The following is a 10,597-nucleotide window of genomic DNA, read 5'->3' as shown; positions in this document are numbered from 1 at the left end:
GACGGGGGTTGACCGATCACAATCATATTTAACTCTGTCACATTATATACGTGCTTATCCCAACCAGGAGCCTACAATTCAGTTGTTATCGTTGGTGGGTTTCTGTCATTTATGTTGTCTGTTTTAGGATTATAATTGCATTTTGAAGCTGTCGATTGCCGCGTTTGAATGGTTTCTCATCTTGCCTATTATAGCTAACTATACGTATTGCTAATTGTAGAAGGCCATATATAAAAAAGAAGATGTGGTATGATTGCCATTGAGACAACTATCCACAAAAGACCAAAATGACACAGACATTAACAACTATAGGTCACCGTACGGCCTTCAACAATGAGCAAAGCCCATACCGCATAGTCAGCTATAATAGGCCCCGATAAGACATATGTTTGCTTGAATCGACTCCTTTTGTCTGATGCAATCATAACACATATTTTTATTTTATTTTAAAGCAAGATAGTAAAAGGGATAATGGAGACCATTAGGCGAAGAAGTACAGATAACACAATGAGGAAAAGATAAAAAATACAACTGTTGACACTTTCACAGTGGACAATTTACACTTCATATGGTAAGCATTTACAAATACAAAAGGATAAAAAATATTCGCCAAAGATACTGGATAACACAACAGACCATATCAACTACAAACACCAAGCTCAACTGCAAACACAGACATATACACAGCAATGAAAACAAAAACATGTTGTCCAAAAAGACTGACTAGGTAGTTCGTCACACAATAACAATTTCAAAAAATGACGCACGCAATTCAATCACTCCAATTAGAACAACATACTTCGTCGGATTTTTAATTTCTAAATTTTGAATACGAAAGCGTCACCATCAAAAGAATTTGTAACAAGTAGTGTAGATGATGTTTTGTCTATACTTATAGCACGGGGATAAACGATGCCATTATCTTTCGACAGAATTGTTCTACTCGTTTTTCCGTCTTTTGATAAAACTACTATCTTGTCATTTCCTTTGCACGCAACATATATGAATCCATTTTTGTCAACTGTTATTCCAAATGGTTCGCAAATATCTTTGTGTTTGTGTTCCCATAACAAGAGCCCGTTATTGGTGTAGCAATATATGATATTATCTTTCCAATTCGTAACGAGAATATTGCTTTTATACAATGCCATACGAATAGTATATTTTCCTGGTACTGTAACCTCTGATAAAATGTAACCGTCGAGATCCAATGTTAAAAGTTTGTGTGAACTACCATGTAAACTCACAACCAATGTTTCGCCGTTGCTCTCGATGCCAAAACATGCATCGTTTACTTGAAAAGTCTTCGTAATTTTTTTCATTATTAGGTCAATCATCAAAATTTTGCGTTTCTGGAGAATTGTCACGGCTATTAAATTGCCTTTAATGTAACAAATGTCATTTGGTTCGTCTTCGAAAATTGCAACATGTTCAGTGTATTCTCCATTTTTTGAAAACAAAATCACACTTTTACTGACTGCTTCTAGAACAAGATGTCTACCATCAGGTAAAACCTGACAACCATATATTTCTAACTGTTGAAAACTCTTCGGAATTTTCAATGTTGTTTTTAGTTTCGGGTTGATACTATCAATTGTTAATAAAGGTGGAACTGACAGACGTACTTGACAATCCACAGAAGAATTTAGCTGCAAATTACATGGCGAAGACTGAAAAATTGTAGTGCCAAATGTCCTTATGTTATTAGTCAGACATTTTAAATCGTCGGTCAATTTCGTCTCAATACGAATGGCATCCAAGTGACCCTTTCTTTTCATATCATATAGATATCCAACTTCTGATGATATAGAATTCTCCAAATACTGCAAACCTTCGTAAATTTGAAGGTCTGTTGCATACATTATCATTTGTGAGAGGTCATTTTGCAATTTCCTAATACCTTTCTTTTTATTATCAATTTCACTGTTAAATTGGTCAGATTTTAGTTTTATCTTATCTAATTCCCCAATTAAATCATCCACTATTTTCTTTTCTATTTCATCTAAGTGGTTATTAATTGAGGAACGTAGATTTCGTATTTCTTTTAGGGATTCAGTTTTGTTTTCTTGAAGGTTAGTTATTCTAGACTTCAAATATTTGCCTACTGTTTCAAAAGTCTGTATTAAAGTACTTAACTCTTTGTCAAGACTTGAAACTTTGGCAGACGTTTTCATATTCCTTAAAACATCAACCAATGGATCTAAATCCCTGCAATCTTTATGGTTGTCCGTAATACATTTTACGCAACAAGGGGCTCCATGGAGTTTGCAATAAAGGTCATACTTTTCATCATGCAGTTCACAACGACTTTTTATATCAGCAATGAATGGAGGCAGTTTCTTGTACTCATTCAGGGCCATAGTTTGGTGTCCTTTTGAAGCTCTATTCTTGCTATGATGCCTTTCACAGTCTTTACAAAGAAAGGTCTCACAATCTGCACACCAAACAAATGCAACATTGGAAACATCTTCCTCTTCACAAAGATTACAGATATGTTTAACAGATGACATAACCATGCGGTTAGACCTACAATAGATAACTTTAAGAATGCAATTTTGGGAAAATATGGGTCTTGACAATTTACATATAATGGATTTTATTTGTAATGACTGTATTTTCATATATTTCTAATCTTTAAGAAGAAAGACATTTGTTTGGATATCTGACATTTTTCCTTTTCTAAACTGTTCGTTTTTCCACTACACATTCTTTTGCATTTATTTTTGGCAATGTTTATCAACATAGGTCATTTTGAACACAATTCTGATGAACCCGAAGACCGATCCGTTTACAAAATTGCAACCCTACTGAAATGTATTTACGGCACACAATTTATTAATCAATAAAAGATCAAGAAAATGATATGAAAATCTAATAAAAACTTCTGTCTTCAGTTGTAAAGATTTTCTGATTTTGGACTATAGTTTACCTACTACTGCTAAAAAGTAATATACCAGTGCCTCGTTCTGTGGACTCGAAAGGAAGTTTGATCATATCTGGCTAATTACGACTGCCATTTTGTTACAGTTGGTTCGAGACGACCGGGTCATTCCGTATTGGAGATATTGCACCTAGAATGTGAAATTTAACAAACTAATGTTGACTTTACATGTTTATTATAGACTTATTGCAATGACAAATGCATGAACAAATCGCGAAAGCATAGCTACTGATACATGTATTTTTACAAGGGTCTTAAACGTCTTTTTCCTATTTCCTGTGTTATAAATATTTTCCAATACCCAGTTTCTTTTCTTTAACTCTTGCTTATTCCAACATAACCTTATGGAGGACGTAGTTTATATGCACAAGCGATCTAATCATATTTCCCACAGAGTGCATACTGGTAATGGAGGTCAATACCGCAAGTGCTTGTGACTTGTGCGTCTTACTTTACACAACAGTCCTAGAACTGTCAGTACATACGTGTTTTGTCAAAACGTGATAAACAGTTACAGTGATAACGTGCACCAAGGTTTATATATATACATGTATTATAGAAAAAAATATGAACAAACTAAGAATAAGTTACCACAACTTAGAAAAAGACAACATAGAGCATTTTAATATTCCAAGATAACACACATTATGTCACTGGTTTGTAACATATTCATATTAGAAGTGCGTGTAAAACTTTTAAAATTAGATTGTTAGGTAAACGAAGAATTGCAAAATATTTATTTTGATAAAATTCAAGGTATAGCGTTATTTTAATTGATCAATGTAAGCAATCGAAAATCTCAAACCCGGCAAAACATTTTCAAGTTAATCAATCAGGAGTAATTATAATGAATTAGATATTTTGAGGTTAAGTCCATACGTTATCACTACCTTTATACATGTAGTCGTTCAATCAAAATGAATTAAATAGAAATTATAAGAGGTAGGGTTATTTCCCTTGTATTTGTTTCACTTGATGAGTCCTCGAGAATTGATTAATATTTTATCATAATACTATTCAACGCCATATTTGGTTTAAAGGCATTGTGATACAACATATGTATTTTACCAATATGCATTCAATTACATCGAAAGAATCACCCAATCTTTACAATACCTATTTCATATGATCCAATTTCATTATGCCTGGTTTTACCTCTGTTTTTTTTTTTTATTAAAACTCAGTTCCTCGTTATTTTATTTAGATTGTCTTCCATATGCATTCCTTATCCTTCTTTGAACGCAGTGGTTCATATAATTACTGTTTTGATTTTTTCATGTTTAAAAGAATGAGGCTATCTTGCCATGCAGATGTGGATGTTTACGTCTGAAAATAGTTCTTTTTTTGTTTTAAACAAAGGTGATATGACTATGAGTTTTAATAAAAAAAAAAAACAGAGGTAAAACCAGGCATAATGAAATTGGATCATATGAAATAAGTATTGTAAATATTGGGTGATTCTTTCGATGAACGTACAATATTTACAAGATATTTCCTGTACTATTTCTACAAGTAAATCGGTAGGTTACCTTTATGTTAACAGCCAAACAATAATACTAAATAAAGAAAATCAAATATTTAACTGGAATATTTAATACACAGACTAAGAATTAATAAACTAATTAAAGAAAAAATATACATACTGTTAAGGTTTGAAATCTTCTTATCTTATCAGTAAAACAATATAACATAGTCCACAAGATATCTTCTTGTTATGTGTGCAAGCTTTAAGTCTACAAAAGGCGTGATAATAACAACCTGGTTTTTAACCCTCAACTGGAGGAGAGCACATTGAACTAAATTTGATTAATCGGTGTTTGTTTAACATTCAATGTCAACTATTCCTTTATTTTAATGCTTTGGACGATAGACTTTATGCATGTGAATGACCTTCTATGCATGTAAAACATATACAGACAGATTGTTGTAAGAAATCATTCAAACAATATAAAGATACTGTGTATATGTGCAAATTGGGGGAAAACACACTTCGGTGTGCTTTTATTGACCTTTGGTCTGCAATTGTATCTGTTATATAAAAAAACCTTTAAAATTAACTTTAATCTGACAAATTGATATCAATTTTACTTCTTGTCCTTTTTATCTTGATTTTTTTCACATTACATCTTAATATAGATTCACAAATTCCCGAATCTATTAGCACTCGCAACTTTTCCAGGATTTATTTGTTTCGTTTTATATATATATTTTTTAATTACGTGTTACCTCATCACTTGGTCGTTTAATGATGGAACACAAGTTCTTACGTATATTGCAAATCTTACGTTAGAAAAAGGGGTAGTATAAAGTAATGTTGAAGAAATGTGAATAATGAAAAAAATAATTTATTGGATATCATAAAATTTGGAAAATGTGGTTAGACAGCATCCATTAATTTTTAAGATAGGCAGGGAACCAAGGATTTTTTTACGAATTTGTTTGTACCTGTCCTAAGTCAGGAACCTCATGCTCAATGGTTGTCGTTTGTTAATGTCATTCATAAGTGTTTCTAGTTTCTCGTTTTTTATATAGATTAGATCGTTGGTTTTTCTGTTTGAATGGTTTTACACTAGTCATTTTTAAGGGGCCAATTATAGCTTGCTGTTCGGTGTCAGCCAAGGCTCCGTACTTTGACCTATAATGGTTTACTTTTACAAATTGTGACTTGGATGGAGAGTTGTTTCATTGGCACTCATACCACATCTTCTTATATCTATTATAAATACATTTTTAGTTCGCTTTAACGATCAAGTAATAATGGTATATAGGTAAAGGCAAAGGGTCAAATGTTACTTTGGTGAAACGAAATTAAAAACCGGGTGTTAAAAACTGGTTTCAAATCTTCGTGAAAACATTAACTCTCTCTTCTAGACACCCAACCAGATACTATTATGAAACGATGCTGTGGGTATCATTACTTTTCTATCAGTAAGTATATTTAAATTATTTTGGTCAACCCTATGTGCAAATCTACCTAATGCATCTATTGATAGTGTTGTCACGTCCTACGCAATATATGAATATGAATACGAACATGAAATATTTGTGACTGGATTTTTATTTAAAATATATCATGCTTACAAGGGGTATTTGCCAAATACATGTTGAGAGGTAAACAAATTTCCAGAGTCGTTTTTGGCAAATACCCTTTGTAAGCATGATACAATTGTTTTATTCCACCGAATGTTCTTTGTATCCATCTCAACGAAAAGTCTAGAGGTCTTCGGACGTGACATTATTTTTAGACATGGTATTTCCCATCTGACATAGTATTTGCTAGCAAATACCCCGGCACATTGAATTCTCTAATTACAAATACACCGACAGAGAGAAGAACATCTCAAAATATAGAAAATTTGTGAAAACCATTCCTCTCATCATATCAAAATAAAGCATTATTACATAAGGTGGAATTAAAACAAAAATCAACCAACCAGTCAAGTATCTTCATTATCAATCATGTGTGTGACCTACACACATCAATTGATCTACATTATATAAAATGTAAAGTACTGTTTTGATGAATATAAAAAAAAGTATGAGACTTGCAGTTCCTTCTGATATGTAAACAAACTCATCAGACATACCAGGATTACAGTTTGTATTTACGCCAGACGCGCGTTTCGTCTACAAAATAGATCATTGTACGGTGATGATCATGAGTGTATCTAAAGTTGTACATTCTCCTCAATTTTAACACTTATTAACCATCTCAGAGTCTTACCTACAGATGAAGGGAACACCGCAGATACTTCAAGTAAATGTTTAATTATACACTTTAGGTATTCAAACTGTTTCGAAGATCAAGGAACAATGCCTACGATTTCGCAAAAGTTTTTTTTCAAAAAAAAAAAAATGCTTAAAAAAATAAATGTTTAATTTACTTTGTTTTGCGATCGATAGAAAAGTTTATCATTATAGATTAATTTTGTTGGGGTTTGTGTCTTCAATTTCCGTTGTAGAGTTTTGAAGACTGTTGCTTTCTCTTCGTCGTTTTTCGTTTTTGCCATCGTGTTGTCATTTCGTCTTTCACTTTTGATTTGTCTCTTTATTCTTATTTGCCTCATTTTTGGAACTTACTAGCAAATGTGCACTTACACTTATTCTTACGATTAGTAATAACAGTGTTATACGCGTAATTATAATTATATATCTATCCATTGATCATGTTGATAAGAGAAAATTTAGTTAATGTAAATTTGACGTGTTACTTTAGATATAGCTGCAAAACACACACAATTGGTGATGACTCTTTTTCTCTATTTACACCATTACTGTGAAAGTACTTTTATTCGTGGGGAACCAATTTTCGTGGTTTTCGTGGATGACTTTATCCACGAATTTAAGTGTCCAACGAAATAAAACAACCGTTGTCCAAATCAAGACATGGAAATATCCCCATTTAGGTTTTACTACTGATATGATCTAGAGAATATATTGTATATCGCCAAATCTGAGAATACTATAATAGTTGTCACAGGGCAAACACACTATGAACTACAACTGCATGGAGGATTATACCCATTTAATCTTTAAAAACCTAACCTGTTCAACTTTTGATCTTTTAATTCTAATAAAAAAATATTTTTGATCGACGAAAGTCAGATTTCCGGTATTGATATGCTATGATAAAGTGTTCATTTTATATCCTCATAGTTCTCGTAAGTATGGGAAATAATAATTTCATGTTGGGCTTGCTTTTGATAAGAATTATTTTACAATTCAAGATACGTTTATAGCATTTGTTTATGTTACTGTTTTCTTTAGGTGACATGTTTATGGTCTAATTAATACCTTTGATGGTCTTTAATCTGTTGATCACTCTATCTCAGGTTAATTAGTGTGATTACTACGACAATTTGTTTTTCAGAAAACTAAAATCCACGAATTAAAAAACCCACGAACATGTAAATGTTGCTCAAACCACGAAAATTGATACCCACAAACTAAAGTACTTTCACAGTATATTTGTTATTTATTTCTAAATCATATTTATATATTTCTATAAGTTATAAATCATAAATTATTATCTGCAGATGAGTTATTAAAATACCTGTCGATTTATACTATTTTTCTTTTTGTGTTTTGTGTTTAAAAAATGAAAACAACACGTTAAAATATTTCATGCGTCCGAAGCACTTTTCTGGATGTTCCTTCATCAGGAACGCTCAAAGCCGAATACTTGAAAGCCGAGGATGTAAAAGTACCGAAACAGTTGAGGAGGTTTATGACAAAAATACCTAAAAATAGCCGAATCCATCTAAGGTTAACTTTGCCTGTTTGCCTGAGGGAATAAATACATACATTTTTAAGATTCGATTTATTTAAAACGGATTTTCCGTTTTCCCAACAAATACTACTGTTATGTTTTCTAGGGAAGCAGATACCAATGGTTTAGTCTTTTTCAATACTCTTATTACTCCAACGTGTTTAAAATTGTAAAAAAGTCTTGAAAGGCTTACTTTTGAAAATCTAAAAACCTACACATTAGTTTGAATGTTCTTGTCTTGTTTATGTCTTTAACAAGCCAAATTATTTGAGATTAGCATGATCTTTGTCTCGATATCTGTGTTTAAATTCATTTTACTAATATCGTAGTGGTGTTTCATTTGGTTAAGTGAGTGGTTCATCAGTTTGTAGTAATGGATGCAAGTTTAAGAGGCATGTGTATAATTGATTTGTTTCTGTTGTTCTTTTCTTTTATACCACATTCAATTGTACGACTGCATGGTTTTAACAATAGACCATTGATCTCTTTGAATAATAGGGAAATGTTTGTTGTTTTTCCTGTTAAAGATGTTTGAGAGAATTCATGGTGTCACAGTCATTATATATTTCATATACAGAGTGCCTGGTAATGTGTTTTTTCATCAATAGTATCAGTAGACATCGTTCCCTGATAGTTTTATTATTAAATATTTTTTTGTCAAATAGAATATTTTTATTAACCGGTTACTCCGAAAATCTTTTGACAGGTTAACTGATAGTAAAGTTTATGTTGGAAGACCTATATTGTCCACAACACATTCCAAATGCTGTATTGATTATTAACGTGGAATCATTCGGCATTATAAGGTTACCATTTACTGATGATTTCAAAGCAGAAATCTGTTAGTCAGACCACGAACCCATTGACTATAATTTCTTCAAATCAAAGACAGAGTTTTAAGTAAAACAATGAACTGCATGGTAAAACAGCTCATCAGTATAGACTTATTTCATACATTTATACTCGGAAAATTATGTTTTTTTTTAAATTAATTTTTGATCTAAGCAGATATACCACCTGTCTTTGTTATAATCAATTTTGTAAAATCGGAATATTTCCAATGAAAATTAAGAACTCGATATACTGGAGAATTGATTTGTCAAATTAAGTATCATGATTATCATTTAGAGATTTAACATTGCTCGTTAGTTTCAACACATCAAATTTATAAAATAAGAAAAAGGTCAGTTTAAATGGTTTATGTTTTATTGTATTCGATATCGGATGCATCCGACTGTTTTTAGGTTATTGGTTGCAACCTCAAATTTTCATTGACCGTCTTCAGCCAAATGACCAGTTAGATATTTCTTGGAAAGGTAGTGTGAATTATGCATTAAACATTGAAAAAAAAATCACACACCATAGTCATAAATTAAACAACTCGAAAATATACGCTCACAGTTGATGCCTTCAACGAACGAAACTCTTCCTTGGCAAGTTCAAATCGGACTCTAGCAATGGTTTGAAAGAATTTTTTGCTTGATCTCGATGTTGATGTGTAGCTTACGGCCAAGTATATGGAATATGGGTTATACTCCTCAACATGCATATGATATCCGACGTTGGATGTTAATCTATGAAATATTATTTGAATGGAATGAATAAAGCGGATGTACCTCAATATTAAACTGTTGATAAACCCTCACTGAACTAGTAAACAATTTTGTTTAGGGGCCAGCTGAAGCCCGTCTCCGGGTGCGAGATTTTCTCGCTGTGTTGAGGACCCATTGGTGGCCTTCGGCTGTAATCTGCTCTTTGGTCGGGTTGTTGTGTCTTTGACACATTCCCCCTTTCCATTCTCAATTTTATTTACCTATTTCTATTATCGTATGTTTAAGACTACACTGAACACTCAGATTACTTCAGTGTATATAAAAATAACAGAACACTCTTTGTATATGATATTGACGCAAATTATTTCTTTTTCTATATATCTTACAAAAGATCTTTATTTCCAACACTCATGCATGTAAATAGCTAAAAAGGGTATTTGCTAAGAAATAGTGAAAGTAATTCATATTTCCACTTAAATCTTGAAAACTCTTTTGAACAGAATTTCAATAGAAATTATCGATTTTATTGCTGTTAAAAAGGTTTTTTTTTCAGAAAGGTAACAAAAAATGTTACCAATCACAAGCAGCTCTTCCTATTGTTTCCGAATAACTGTTTATCTTACTTAATTTTTTTTGGATAAAACACTAATAATTCAATAGTCTGTATTGAGTTTTTTTTTTTATAGAACGACACAATTATGTCACTCTTTAATACCGAGGTGTAAAGCGATTTTTTTCTAGCAACCATTAAAGCTGAGGGGACCGCGGATTATTCTAAATCTAATAAATTTTACTCGATTTATGAATTGGCGAAGGCAGACAGCAATGAAGTGC

General features: G+C 32.0%; 1 long non-coding RNA gene across 1 annotated transcript; it reads right to left on the bottom strand.

The window, feature by feature from the left end:
* Positions 1-799: 799 nt before the first annotated feature.
* LOC143076231 (uncharacterized) lies at positions 800-3,065 on the bottom strand. Its single transcript, XR_012978573.1, has 2 exons — positions 2,930-3,065; positions 800-2,526 (listed from the first exon to the last, which is right to left on the bottom strand). It is a non-coding gene; the product is annotated as an uncharacterized LOC143076231 (long non-coding RNA).
* Between the last annotated feature and the right edge of the window lie 7,532 nt (positions 3,066-10,597).

This window comes from Mytilus galloprovincialis, chromosome 5 (assembly GCF_965363235.1).
Source record: "Mytilus galloprovincialis chromosome 5, xbMytGall1.hap1.1, whole genome shotgun sequence".
Taxonomy (NCBI): domain Eukaryota; kingdom Metazoa; phylum Mollusca; class Bivalvia; order Mytilida; family Mytilidae; genus Mytilus; species Mytilus galloprovincialis.
This window is presented reverse-complemented; position numbering and strand designations above follow the sequence as displayed.